We start from the raw sequence: 15,427 nt of genomic DNA, 5'->3' as shown, positions 1-15,427 counted from the left end.
GAAAAAATGAGCACAGAGAAAGAGAGAGTGAGAGAGAGAGAGCTCAAGCAAATGAGAGCAAGTTGCTGAAAGGAAGCAGGCTTTACTTATGACTTCCTACCTTATCCTCCTTTCTTCTGTAACAGCTTGCATGTACATTTTCTTTTTCATTTCTCCCCTTTCTTATCTACACGACTATAAAAAAAAATAGGTGGCTTACATGGATTAGTGCACATTTAATGAATAGAGAAAAAAGTGAGTGTTGAGGAAGTTATTTTCTTTTTTCTTTGTACTAAAACATAAGCAAGTAGTGTCCATTTCTTATATGACTGAAAATGATTATTGACTTAAGTAACTTAAGTTAATTAACATAATCATCTACCGAGTTAATACATATTTATATACTCAAATCAAGTATTTACCATCAGCTCAGTTGTTTCCATGCTTGTATTCAAATCCATTCCCCTTTCCTTGAACCCTCCCCGATCATCCCCTCCTCTCACTCCCTAACTAACCCCCTCCCCAATGTCCCCCTCTCTGTTGTCCCGGCTGGTCAGTGGGTTGGTGTGTGTGTGTGTGTGTGTGTGTGTGTGTGTGTGTGTGTGTGTGTGTCTGAAGGGCCATTGAGGTTAGGGAGGTAGACCTTGGCCTTGTGGTCTGACCCCAGAGAAGAGACTGGTGTCTGGGCCTGAATGCCCTGTCTGACCTCGCTGTCACAGCCTCTGTCTGTGCATGTGTGTGTGTATGTGTGCATGTTCATCTGTCTGACAGAATGCTTTGTGTGTGTGTGTGTGTGTGTGTGTCTGTGAGTGTGTGTGTGTGTGTCTGTGTGCGTTATCTGTGTGTATATTTGCGCATGTATGTGTCTTCATGTGCATGTTTGCATCCAAGTGTATGTATGTGTGTGGGTGCGCCAATTTACGTGTGCATTTGCGTGTTTGTGTGTGTGAGTGTGTGTGTGTGTGTGTGTGTGTGTGTGCGTGCGCGTGCATCAGGCCCTCCCTTTGTGTGTGGGGGGCAGGGGAGCAGGGCTGCGGCCAGACGAGACAGAAGTGACAGGTATTGATCATCGTTGTTCCAGTCAAGCAAAGACCCTCCAAAGCCTGTGTGCTTTGGGGAGAGTCCTGTCTGCGTCCAGGGAGAGAGAGAGGGACAACCACAATCGATGTCTGACTCTCCTCTCAGAGCGGCAGGTTCCAGAGGTCAGTCTGGCTTTACTGCTCTTTTTTTTTTTCTGACTGACAGAAGTAAAATAAGATATGTCAATAAAGGAAAAGCCAAATAAAAAAACATCAAAACGTCAGCACTCACGTTTTTTTTTTCTAATACACAAAGAAGACACATCAGAAAGAGAATCAATCAAGTACTAAAAATGGGCGTACCAAAGTTTCACAGTTGCTATTGTGCGATTGCAGTGATTCTGATTTTGATTTAGGTGATTCCTAAATCATGATGTGAGTCAAGTGACATAGTCCATGCTAATTGGCCGTACTGAGAACCGCCTCATTTGCAACAAACAATGCGAGGGAAAAAATGCTACGACATCATTTTCAGGAGGGAGAGTTACATACCTCAGGCTTTTCACTGGGCCGTCCTCCGTGCCCCGCACCCCCCCAGCCCACCTCCTTGCCCTCATCCCTTCCACAGACAAATTGATTTGCAAGGGTCCGGAGCTGGCGAGCCCTCAGAGCACCCCCTTTTTTGCATACAGAGCGCTCCCGGGATAACACAATGACTGGGTCCAACAAAGGAGGAGAGGAGAGAGGGATGAGGGGAGAGAGGGGGAGAATGTGAGGAGGAGGTGGGTAGGGGTGCTGGGTGTTTGGGGTGGTGGGCTGGGGGGGTGGAGGGGTTGCACCAGGCCAAACACAGCAGGACAGAGAGAACTGGCTGGTTGCAGGGGTCCGGGGATACCACCTAATACACACACACACACACACACACACACACACACACACACACACACACATGTGCACACGGATGCACACACAGACTCACACACACACACACACACACACAAATGCCCTCACGCCCTCAGCCCTCCCCCCCTTGGCCCTTTATCCCTGTCTGGTTGGAAAGGTCAGTGCATGTCTGGGAAAGGGGGTCCCAGGATCCCAAAACCCCTCCACTCTATGCACACACACACACACACACACACACACACACACACACACACAAACATGCACAGTCCAGTGCGTTCACTTTTATGGAAAGTTGCCATAATTTGGCAACACTACATACACACGGGCAGAGAAAACACAGACAAACACAGTGTGTAAAAGGGTGTCTTCGATTTGGGGGGGGCAGTCTGAAAGAGATTTATGTGTGGTGGTCAGCCTTAGCTGAGGCCCCCCCAGACAATGCACCCCCCCCTCCCATCCTCCCAGCCCAATCCCCTCCCCCGACCCCAGTCTGAATAAAAGAGAGTGATCACATTCAAATGGAAAACATAGCCCATTGTGACCGGCGTTTTGTCTCCTCATCATGTAAATAGCTACACTGGCTCCCAAACAGAAATGTGCAATTGTAGCGATGATAGATACGGATGACATAGCCACTGTCAATGACGTCATTATTTCAACTGTGATGTCGACTCATGGTAGTCTTGTCATACTTTTCAATCATTATCTACAGCTACAATGTGTGTATGCGTCTGTGTGTGTGTTTCTGCTCTGTGGGCCGCCGTCCACTCTTCAGACTGTCCTGTGTGTATATGTGTGTGTGTGTGTGTGTGTTTGGGTGTGTGTGTGAGATGATCTTCTGTCTGGCACTCTTCCTTTTCCCCTGATGCCCCTGAGACACTGCCGTACACACACACACACACACACACACACACCACCATCCTGCTAGAGAGGGAAACCCTCTATATACGCTTCATGAACTTCCTGACCCTAACCCCTATGCAGCCTACCAGGAGAGGGAGGGACAGAGGGGGAGATGGGGGAAGGAAGGTTCTGAGGAGGGGGAGACTGGGAGTCCAGCTGGGGTGGAGGAGGAGAATGAAACCTTCCCTCCTCCCATTTCTCCCTCACCTCGCTCACCCCATGCTCTCTGACCTGTTGCGATGGGAAGCACTAGTCTCTGAAGCCCTGTCTGGACCACTGCCTGGCTGTGGGTGAGTTGTCCAGCAGTGGGCTATAGCGACGCCATTAAATACCTTGAACTGGAAGGAAAACTGCTTTCGAGAGTCAGTCGTGATTTTGCTCACACTGCTCTGCTCTACTGTAACTCCACTTCTATTCAACTCTATAAACTATATATAACTATACCAAAGTCCCTTGAAGAGAAGTCGGTTCACTCGGACGCCATCTTCTCATTGAATGGATGTCATTTATTAAGTTTACTAAAGTCTAAAGTTCTGGCTTACATATTATCATTTACATTGAATTTACATTTCATATTTAGGAACATTGACCAATTGTATACAACATGGAGGGTTCAAATTTGTTCCAAAGGACACACTTGTCAGGGGGGGCTGAACAGGGGTGGTGGTGGGGTGGGGTGGGGGGGGTCTGAAAAGTTGTTAAATCTAGCAACAAATTCGGCAAGTTGGCAACAGTGACTAGCCATGTTGCATTTTATGGTAATGTTAGCTAACTGCCATGGACGGCACTCATATTTGGAAACCATGAAATTTGATTAGTATTGCATCCTTTCCTGTGTTTAGCAGTGGGCTGATTATTGTCACATACTGTTTATCTACATAAGGACACCTGGAGTTTGGCTGGATGAAAGGGAAGAGGACACACTATACGGTTATTCTCATATACCGCACTACACCCACGGAAATTGCAGCCAATCTGCCGACCTAACTGGTAGCATAATGACTCATCCTCAACTGATCGCTTACTTACTAATTCAATTTGGTCTATTTAGTACATATTGGGCATTTGTAAGGGTGTTGGGGTGGGACTGAAACAATGTAATACAGATGCTCTAAAGCACTGCATCAAATGATTAGTGGAACAAACAGACTCAGCTTTCCTCTGCCAATGAAAAACAAAGGACGGGTGATGCCCTCCACTGCTTTTTTCCCTGTGTGATTATAGAGGACAGAAAACCTGCATCTACATCTGTAATACATATTTGTTGTTTATTTAATTTACAAATAATGTTAAATTTATGATAATGTTAAGCTGGTAAGCAAGGTGTCATATTGGGAAGCTTGAATAAATAGATAGTGAGCATTTGGAGCATAAATAAACATACTTACATAATTTTGCTGTGGGGCTCATATGATGATAAAACAGAGGAGCAACGGAGGATGCTATACTTAACAAATATAACATTATTAAACAAATTACCATATGTATTCAGTAAATAGACGGTTGCCGTTAAAAAGCAGTTGAAGGAACTTACTCGTCCAAAACGCCTAATACTAGACAGCAGTCAGCCAGTGAGCCTCACTGACCAGATGGAACAATATGATACCATATGATACAGTCTCTCCCTCGTCAGAAACTACTAACAAAGTGCCCTTGAGCAAGGCAGATAACCCACAACTGCTCCAGTTGAGCTGCTTACTGTCCAACAGCAGAATACAGTGTTTGTACTGGGCAACTCCCAGGAGTGAATGTTTTGAGTGTTACTGAAAAAGAGCATGTGTGCTCAGCGATCTTATAAATAGATAAATAAAAGTAAAAGATACTGTTGTAGAGATTTGTGCGTGGTAGCAGAGAGGAAGCTGTTGGTTGACTCCAGCCCGAGAAGGGTCTTCTTCTTTGCTGTGATCTACACTCACAGAGCAGCTGCCTGAAGGGAGGAAAGTAAAGACAAAACAGAGATGGGACCCATGTCGAGGACAAAGACATAGATAGATAAGTCACATGGAGAGAGAAAGAGAAAGAGGGAGAAAGAGAGAGAGAAGGTGAAGAGTGAAGAGAGTGAAGGCTATATTGTGTCTGAACATGTTGTTTGTTGATGACACTGGTTGAGTGCCATCCCTCTGTCTACGTGCTTGTGTGTGTGTGTGTGTGTGTGTGTGTGTGTGTGTGAGTGCGTATGTTTACGTGTCTACGCATGTGATTGAATGCTGTTTGTGCATAGGACAAGGGGTCATGGTTCACTAGGTCCTAGGTCCACTAGGTGCTGTTCACACACACACACATACAAACACACACACACACACACACACACACACACACACACACCATCAGGGATTCTGCTGGTCCTGCCCCTGATCTGGGTCAGGGGAGACCCCATTCAGGCTGGTTCCATCCCCCAGAACCCCCTGCTGCTTCTGCGCTCCATCCCCATCCCAGCAGCCTCTCAGTCCTCCATGCCAGGGATTGTTTCCAAAGATTAGACTTAATATGAATATCCATAAACAGAATGGGACTCCCAGACTGTGAAAGCTATCAAAGACATATTTGCATCTAATCCTCAAAGAACCCCCCTCCCACCCCTTACAGCGAGCTAGCTACCCCCTTTCGGCCCCCCGAAAAGATCCTACTAAACCTCCCTCGAAAAAACCCCTCAAACCTGCCATCCCCCAACCCCTGAAACCCTCCCCTCTTGCCCCCCGGACCATCCCATCCATTCCCCAACCGTTGGGCCAGACAAGACCAGACCAATTCTGTTGGGGATTATTTGGCTTAGTGATGAATAATGGATGACCATCTCCCCTCTGGCTCTCCACCACAGCAGCACCTCTCAATTGGCCTTGGCATCGGGCCATTCACTGGCCTGTCTGGCTGGCTGGCTGGCTGGCTGCTCAGCCCAAGAGATCTACAAGCAAAGGGTGCAATATTGGGAAAGTATGGACAAAATGCGTGTTATGAATATTCATATAAAAAGTAATTGATCTAAATTTTATACGTTTAGCGTGGAATCACTGTAGCTTAATTAGCATGCAGTGGCAAAACTGTCCAGGGCTGGGGTCAATTGTTGTGAATCCAGTCAAGTCAGAAAGTGGATTTCCTTGAAAATATGAAAATTATGTTCACTACTTTTACTTTTTGTGGCTTTTGCTAAAATGCCGTTAGTTTCAATCTTGAAATTGTGAAAGAAAAAAGTGAAAGATCAAAGTGAAAGATCTATCATTTGGAAGTTTCAGTTGTTTCAATTTTCACTTTGAATTGATTGATTTGAAAGTGTATCACCCTCCACCCTGAAGTGTATGATATGTAGGAGAAAACTTGCTCAGTAAACATAAATTATAACTACAGAATGCCTTACTATAAATTGAAACATAAACTGATGCTCTTGGACACCAAGTAGAGCAAGGGGGCAGAGAGAGAGTGCTGTATGGAGCGTGGGAGAAAGGCCTGGACATTGTCCTTGCCCTGAAAAGCAAGGAAGCCACTCTGCTTTTATTCCTCCTCTCATCCTTGTTTTGCACTTTATCTCTTTTCATTCGCTCTGGTCTCTCCGTCTTATTTTCAATGGAGCACTCGGGGCCAAAGAGATGTCAGCGCTGTGGATACACACACAAGGACACACCTGGGCATGAGAGCGCCAGCTGAAAGGAGACAAGTTCATCCAAAGGGCCTGGCTAACAGTAACACAGGAGGGGCCAAGTCCCTTTGTGCCCCTGGTCTGCTCAGAAGCTTCTTACCCCTCACTCTTCTGGAAGACAGGCTCCCAAGGTGCAATTAGACAAGATGGTTTTTGTACACTCATTATTTGTGACCCTTTTTTGTCTTTCATTTTCTTTTTTTACGGCTTTGTTTGTTTGTTTCTTTCAAGAGAGGGTAGAGTAGTCTTGGGTCTTTTGACGACAGCTGTGCTGCCTAGCACTGCATAGAAACAACACAAGTTCAGCACAATGACTGACAAGCGCTTTGTAGGGCAGGAGGCCCACGCTGAATGTGTCCCCGCTAAAGACCACCGGTTGGTCCCATAAAGACCAGAATATTAGCGGCTGCCTGGTCCAAGAGAGTGGACTACACTCCTCAGACCCCCTGGAGTAGTTTGGACCACAGTATGTTCGATAAGGCAGAATGGGCAACAGTTCTAGAAATGTGTTAGTGAAGTGCAAACTGGAGGAAATAGACTGACCAAAGAGAAAAAGGGAAGGAGAGGTGTGGTTGTGGGTGAGGAGTGACAAGTGTGTATGTGTGAAAGAGGGAGTGAGATAGAGGAAGAGCAAGAGAGAAAGAAAGGGAGCAAAAGAGAGAGGCTAGACAATACAAAACATGGACCTATGACATAGATACACATGTACACACGTACACTCTCTCTCTCTCTCTCTCTCTCGGACACACACACACACACAAACACACACCCACAGTTCGACTCTTAGATCCTGACCTATTCAGATGTACATAAACAGTTACAGTACATATCCCCGATCATACACGCACACACACGCAAACTGCAAATACCGCAGCGAGAGGGAAATATGTGCAGGGTATAATAAGGCCAGTCTGGCAGGTCAAGCATGTGACCGTGGCCCTCCTGCCCCTCTTTCCCCCCACTCCCTCCCCCATCCCTCTCTCTCTGACCCCTGGGCCTCAGGAGTGAACCAGGAGCGGCGCGGCAATTCTCAGAAACTTCCAGAAACTTCCAGAGCCCTCTCACCCCTCGGCCTCGGCCGGTCTTAGCCTCTGTCACCCCTGCAGCAGCTGGAGCGGCTCAGAGAGCTCTGCTGGCCCCGCAGGGACAGCCAGCACAGAGAGCAATACACACCTTTAATACACACACACACACACACACACACACACACACAAACACGTAGAGGGACGCGCACACATGAAAACGCATAGGCACACTGACAGACATGAACATACAAACTCATACATACATGACAGACTGTGCACGCTATGATGTTAGGCAGATGCAGATGAGAATGCATATGGACTGTAAACATATGTAAACACAGATGAACTGTAGATATGAATAGGACACACACCATAGTGAAAATTAATAGAAAAGACATTACGACATTTCTTATATAATTTAGTTAAATAATACACCAGCCAAAATAATTTGGTCAAAGAATCCAAGCCTAACTCTCACAGTGGCATAGCTACAGTACCTATAAACTATGTACAGTAGTGAGTCACTGTCTAGCCGGACTGCCATTGAAATATAAAGAGAACCAGAGGATGAACTTTGTCTCTTTATTAACAGGACAGTAAACAGGCGCCCTACTGTCTCCCACTACACACAAAGCATACAGTGGACACACACACACATAGACACACATGCATAGGTGCAGTCACAAGCACACACAAGTCAGAGGGTACTGATAATATGACCCTGTTTTGCTGGTCGTATAAATTCTGCCAGGAACACAGCACCTGGAGAACACACACACATACACACACACACACACACACACACACACACACACACACACATACACAAACATACACTAACCCATCCATAGCCACATAGACACATGCATGTATGCACACATCCGCATACATACATTTGTGTGCATGCGCGCAAACACACACACAGCCACTCTGCGGTAGGTGCACATGCAACACACCATCACTACCCATAGTAGACATGTGCACACACACACACACACACACACACATGCGCACAGTTTGCGGACAGAGCGGTACAGTACAAGGGCTTTAACGGCTGGAACACGGTGCCACTCTGAGCTCCACGCCCCATGGTTCAAGGTCAGATCACTCCTCTATAGCCCCTGTCCCTGACTTGGTAGGTCTGGAATCTACTGCCCCACCCCCAACCCCCTCACCCCTTGACCCTCCCTGCTCCTCCACCCACCCAGGCTCTGGAATGAACTGAGCTACCCCTGCAGCATGCCCAAGGAAACCCCTTCAGCATAGACCATCCACACAGTGATACAGTACAGTTTTCACAGCATAGTGCTGACCTGTACAAAGCTGGCCCTTATGTTGTAGTGCCTCTTTTTACAGTCATACTGTATAGCACACATGCACATCTGCTTGCACAAATACACACGCAGATGCACACACACACACACTGCTGCACAAATATGCATGGCACAAGCCAGGAAAATGAAACAGTTAGATGCAATAGAGCAGTGAGGAATGCCAAATGTCCAAAAGGTCAGTAACATAATGGCAATACCTTAAGGCTCCTATCTGATTGCACACGATGAAACATTACCGAAAGAGTACACTCAATTGCGGTCAACGCAGTATCCAAGACATTCCTTCCCCCTCACCCCTCGCCCCCAGTCCTTCTCTTTCTCTCAGGGGTCAAAGTTTTCACCTTATCTGGAAGCCATCAGCAGTACCAGTCCCACCTCTGTGACTCATTTAGTTGAAACTGTTGCACGTCGTTAAAATCCCTCTCTCTAGGTCTGAGAAGTAGGAAAAAAAGACATTTAAAGCAATACTTCACAAGCGAGGTAACCCGGGTCTCTGCCAAGTTTTTTCACTGCCAGTTACAGCACATATTGTCTAGCGGGCAGACTACGACTCAGATGTTGTGAATGAGGGGAGGGGGGGGGAGTTCTGCTATGATCCAGTTTACTATTTTGGCTGGAGCTTTCTTCTCGCTGTGTGGTCACGGGGGAGATCGGCGCAGCCAGCAGGCACTGAGGACACTGGCTGGCCGCAGCCCCACACAGAAGCCACATGGCCAGAGAGAGAGAGAGAGAGAGAGAGAGAGAGAGAGAGAGAGCAAAGGGAGGGAAGGAGAGATGAGAAAGAGAAAGAGAATTAAGGAGAGCTATTGGGTGAGGAATGCGGGTGAGGTTTTTCTGGTTTTCTCTTTTTCGGTCTCTTTCTTTCTCACTCTCAGTTCCCCCCGTCATTCTGTCCCTCTCTCTTCTACCTCTCCCTCGTGGTTTTCAAACACTTCCTCTGTTCCCCACTCTTGCACTTCAACTTCAGCCATCTCTGCCTGACCAAACTTCAACTTCAACTCTCCCTCCATCCATCCCTCTGTCCCTTTTTGCTCCCTTCCCCCTCTCTCCTCAGACAGACACAGCTACCCTCCTGGACGTTTCCTTTCTGCCGGCCTGCCCCAACAAAGGTGCTCAGTCATGTGAAACCTAATCTCCAGCCCCCCAAAACCTGACCCATGACCCCTTCAGTCTTCACACAGCCAGAGGGGGAGGGGAGCCAGGGCAGGAAAGGGAGGCTTTTGGGAAAAGGTCACATTCCCCAAGACACTTTTGTGTGCACACGTGTGTGTGTGTGTGTGTGTGTGTGCGTGTGTGTGTGTGTGTGAGTGTGCGTGCACCCAGTCCATTATGTGGTTTGTGTTCGAGCATCAGCATGTGTGTTTGATTGGGTGTGTGTCTGTGTCTATGTGCAAATGTGCATGTGGGGAAGTTTGCCTCTATACTCCTGTGTGCTTGACCGCCTTTTAAGTTTCAGCAGTCGTGTGTATGCATGCATGCACATATGTGTGTCTGCATGTGTGTGTGAGTGTGTGCGTGCATGTGTGCGTATGTGCATGTTTGTCAGAAAGCGCCTTCAGCCCCAAAGCGTTGCTGCCTATAGACAAAACACAGACTTTGTTTTCTAGCTGGGCCAGACCTGTAAGTCTTGTCTGGGCAGAGCTCCTCTCCTTCCACCCTGTACTGGCAATCCTCAGATCTTTGTGTGTGTGTGTGTGTGTGTGTGTGTATGTGTGAGGCACTGGGTGTCAGCTGTCCTGGGTGATTAGTGCTTTTATATTGTTCCAAGGAGCCCGGACGAGGCCCCCTCTTCACTGCACCACAGCACAGCTGCAGTCTGCCTCTCCATCTCTACTCTTCAGCCTTCCCCTACTCTCTGACACTCATGCAATGGGCTTAGAGAAAAAATTAGCCCGAGACAGAGGCAAGAGCAAGAAGAAGAATGGACAAAGAAATAGAGAGCATGACAGAGTGCATATAATAATGGGAATAAAACATTGAGGGAATGAGGAAAAAGAGAGGGATAGAAGAGATAAAGAGGGATGATATATTGACAGTTGGAGCAAGGGGGATAGAGAAGTGACAGAGAGAAAGAGGAAGGCAGAGAAAGAGAGGGGGAGTGGTGGACAGGGAGAGGTGGCATATTAGGCAGAGGAAGAGGATTAGAGAGTCACTGATTCAATGCGTTGACTCTCTCCTGGACAGGATTTCCCCGGCTATGCCTGGGAGGCCTCCCCTGCTTTAAACACACAGGCAAGTCAGGACAGAGAGAGAGGTGGAGTAAGGGAGGGACGGAAAGAGAGAGAGTGGGAGGGGGGGGGATCTTTCTCTATCTTCACAAGACCGTGAACTAGTTTTGATTAGCATAATGAACTAATAAATTGTTGCTGCATAATGAACTAATAAAGTTTTGCCCCTCAACAGAGAACCAATGTATCCCCCAAAGACTCAATCAGAAATGAGAGCAACAGAAATAACATTTTTCATTTTCTCCAACATCTAGTTTTACAAATAAAAAAAAAACCAACAGCTATAGTGTGATGAAGCAAACTATTCAAACAAGAGTTTCATGAATAAAGGCCTTATTCCCTGGCAAACTTTTTAGGACTATCTTTTTGGTTGAAGCGCTTTGACTGTTGCCTTTATGAGTTAAGGACATATGCCTGCACAAGGAGGAGGGGGGGGTGGTTGGGCGGCGGGGGGGTGGGGGGTTGGTAGGCAAAGGCCGACAGTCTGCTATGGGAAAAGTATGCCTGCTATGCATGGGTTGTTTGGTGGCGGGATTTGTGGGCCAGAGCATTGTTGCTCTCCTGACATTGAACTTGGGAGTTCGGAGACAGGGGGGAGGGTGGGGGGGTGGGGGTGGGGTGGGGGGGGGGGCAACCACCCTCCCATGAACATAGTATGTGTGTGTATGTGCAGGAGCACACACACACGCACGCGTGAAAACACACACACACACACACCACCAATTCCTCTCTCCCAACACCCACCTAACCACCCCCACTTCCTTGCGACTCTGCTTTATCTTAACTGTCAACACCTGGCCTAAGCAGGAACCTCTCTCTATCTGTGAACTTTAATCTGGCCCTGCTAGGCAAACAGCGCCGGGCTCGGACAAGGAGAGCGATTAGTCTGTCACGTTGCCCTCCAGTGCTTCAGTAGAGAGAGGAGACGAAACAGCGGAGAGGGAGGGAGGGAGAGAGGGAGAGAAGGGAGAGATAGGGATGGTGGGGGATATCTAAGCAACATACAGCACGATAAAAAAAAAGAAAAGAAAGAGACCAGAAGACATAAAAGTATAGGAAAAGAAACCCAAAGGTAGAGCAGAGGCTGAGAGAAAGATGAAGTAGGGAAAAAAAAGGGAAGAGAGAGCGGGACAAGGGGAGGGGAGACAATACAGGGAGAGAGACAGGAAGAGATGGGGGGCGGGGGGGGGGGGGAGGTTGTTGGAGATATAACACAGACGCGTAGATGACCCGACAAGGCCACAGACCAGAGATACGGAGGCGAACTTCCACCCCCATGCCTGGTGACTCGAGTTGAGCCGTGCAAACACACCTGGTGTTCCACAAACATATATACAACCACACAAACATGCTCATATATAAATATATATATATAAAAGCATGCATATATAAAAGGAGGATGCAATATAGTATCTTCCTTCTCCAAGTACTCTTGTAGGTAGTTTTGGTAGGTTAAGGAAACAGATTGTGACCACAGTAAAAAAAATAAAGACAAGCACCAAATCCAAGTATGTATGTAATACTTTTTTATTTTTTTATTTTTTCAAGACAAAATGGCTGAGTGAAGAGAATAATGCAGACAACAGCTGAAAATAGAGTGGCATCTCCGTAAATGAAAAATAACGACAAAATCTCTAAACAGAGCAAGAATCCATAATTGGTGGTCAATGACCTTTGGTCATCAAACAAAGACAGGAAACCATCAGAATTCATCAGGAGAGAGAAAATGTATTGATTTGTTTTGTGGTGACTCTGTTCTGAACAGAGCATGTGTGTATAGTAATAATAAATAATGTCAACCAATGCAGGAGGTCAAGTTCAAGTTCAGTTCAGAACAAATAGCTTGGAGAGCAGATACAGAAAACAGGATGAAATCAGGCCGAAAACTTAAATGTACCTCATTACCATCATCAATGAAAACATGTACCAAGCTTTCTTCTTTTTCACCTCACTTAATGATTTCTGTTACATTTAGAATATGCTTTGCATATGAGATGTACCACGTTTAAATTATAAAGCACCATGTTTCTTTTGGCAATGAAAAAAAGATAAACAAAATACAAAATAAAAACTGCAGTTAATTTTCGGATTGATGTTGGATTGATTGCATATGACTATAAGTCTTTTTCAAAAACGGCTGGAATGTTATCAGGTGGTACATGTGAAAGGACAGTAAAAAGTTGACTACCGAGAAAACCCAACAATAGCTTGTATTACTGCATATAAAATGGCAGGAGAGAAAAATATAAAAACAAACTAAAAAGATATGTACAACCACCTGTTTTTACCTCATTGTGGTTACTCCAGCGGGACTGCCTGAAAAGGCCATTATATGACCTCTCACCCTTGGGGAACGCCACAACATTTTATTTTTCAAAAACATACTTATTTTCAAGCATACAAATTATTCACACTATATTATCCTGCCAAATTAAGAAAATATACGGTGGCAGCTTGTTGGGATTTTTTTTTCACTACAGAAAAAAGGGTACATTGAAACCTTTAAAGAGTACAGGCAAAACAGTTAAAAATACAGGCTCCAACATAAATACTATAAGTGCCTACACTAAGTGAACATTAATTTCAAATACCATTCTAAATACAGGAAAAAAGTAGACCATAAATGTGTTTTTAACATAGGAACTTACATGAGTGTGCATTTTCCTATGTGTTTAAGTTCTCTCTATATATTCATATATCATCATAAATCTCTCCCCAATGCAAATTTTTGTTCAACCTGAAGACTTGTGTATAGCGAAGGCAAAAAAGATGAGAGACATGTTCATTTCATATTCATTACATAGTGATCAAGTCCTGGAAATCACCAAGACAGAAAAGAGAAACAACAATAAACAATAAAATCAAAACAAAATTTAAATAAAGTTCTCCCCTAAAGATATTGAAGTGTTACTTAAAAAATCAACAACACAATTTACTTATCTTTTTTTTTAATCAAATTTGTAGAAAACAAAATTTTTTCTTGCTGTATTGAGCAGTATATTTCTATAGTTGGTATGAAGCAGGATATTTCTATGGCGGTTCCTGCGTTGATACCCCCAGGAGCCAAACTGATGCTTAGATCCTGGGAGAAAACATGGCTGGCAACAGTTTCTAGATCAACTCTTTTTTTTCTATGCGAAGCAATGACACCACATCAATCTGTCAGCATAAGAGCAAGTTTTCCCTTGAGCGTCCAACTGTAAACTGGGAAAATTGAACAGTGCACGTAGTTAGTCCCGGATCTGAAATCCGGTCCTTATTTTATACTCAACCAACTGTACCTCCGATTAGAGAGACAGATACAGAATCCAAGGCAGAGTGACAAGTGCTATATCATCAACAATGACAGGGGATGAAGCTAAAAAATACAACTACCACAATGAGGTCTAGAGCATGTCAACTCAAAGAGCACAAAACATGTGAAAGGTTCATTTACTCTTTTAAAAAGTTATGTGGGGGACAATTTTGTTTTTTAAAAAAAATAGCAGTTTCACCAAATTCAAATTCTTGACATTTGACTTGGACTTCCTTTTTAGATAATTTCCAATGTGAGTTAATAAAGAGTGAGAGTTTCAGATTACTTAAGGATATCTAATATCTAACATGGTAAAGAGAAATAAGCGCTATAAGGACATAACATTTGAATTGTAGAGACACCTGGTCGACCCACCCTCCTCCCACAACCCCGACCCTCATCCACCCCTACCCCGCTGCAACCCAACCCCACCCCCACCCCAAATCTGCCTGGCTTAGAACAACTAAAACCCACTCTCTAGTCTTCAAGTGACTGCTGGCTACACTGCCTGCCTGGCCGACACCGAAGATCCCAGCAATGCTGACGACAAACATAGTTTTGTGCTACTTACAAAAAACGGCAAACCTTTACTGCTCAAAGAAAATAAAACACTCTGGAACATTAAGAGCTTTACGTTTGTAGAATTAGTACGACTCATTAGAGTACCCTCTCAATATGGTACACATGTACCGGAAAAAATAAACACCTAAACCAAAACCTAAACTCCACACACCAAACTCCTTTTTAGCATGTAACATGCCAGTAAACAGAATCATAATCTGGAGAATAACAATATACATGAGTCAGGCAGATAAATGATTTACCAGAGATATACATCATCTTTTTTTTTTTGTTTCAGCTGGTTCCTTATGTTCTGCTAAGTCACAAAACGACAGGGTCGCACAGGTGCTTGATGCAAGGACCTGCTTATTCCATATGTGCACACACATGTCCTGTAATCTTCTATAGCTGAAACTCCGAGCTTATAGCAAAAAGGAGGATTAACTAATGCAGGTAAAATATCCAAGGCACTCTTTGTTGTTCTTTCACACCATATTGTTAATTTCATTGCTGTTTGTAAAGGAAATATTTGATGGCGCTAGTGCCTAG

General features: G+C 45.2%; 1 protein-coding gene across 1 annotated transcript in view; it reads right to left on the bottom strand.

The window, feature by feature from the left end:
• The window catches only part of taf5 (TAF5 RNA polymerase II, TATA box binding protein (TBP)-associated factor), a 221,842-nt gene that overhangs the window by 51,960 nt on the left and 154,455 nt on the right, over positions 1-15,427 (bottom strand). The gene's annotated exons all lie outside the window — the stretch shown is intronic.

This window comes from Centroberyx gerrardi, chromosome 3, assembly GCF_048128805.1.
Source record: "Centroberyx gerrardi isolate f3 chromosome 3, fCenGer3.hap1.cur.20231027, whole genome shotgun sequence".
Classification (NCBI taxonomy): domain Eukaryota; kingdom Metazoa; phylum Chordata; class Actinopteri; order Beryciformes; family Berycidae; genus Centroberyx; species Centroberyx gerrardi.
The sequence above is the reverse complement of the archived record's forward strand: the minus strand, read 5'-3'. Positions and strand labels throughout refer to the sequence as shown.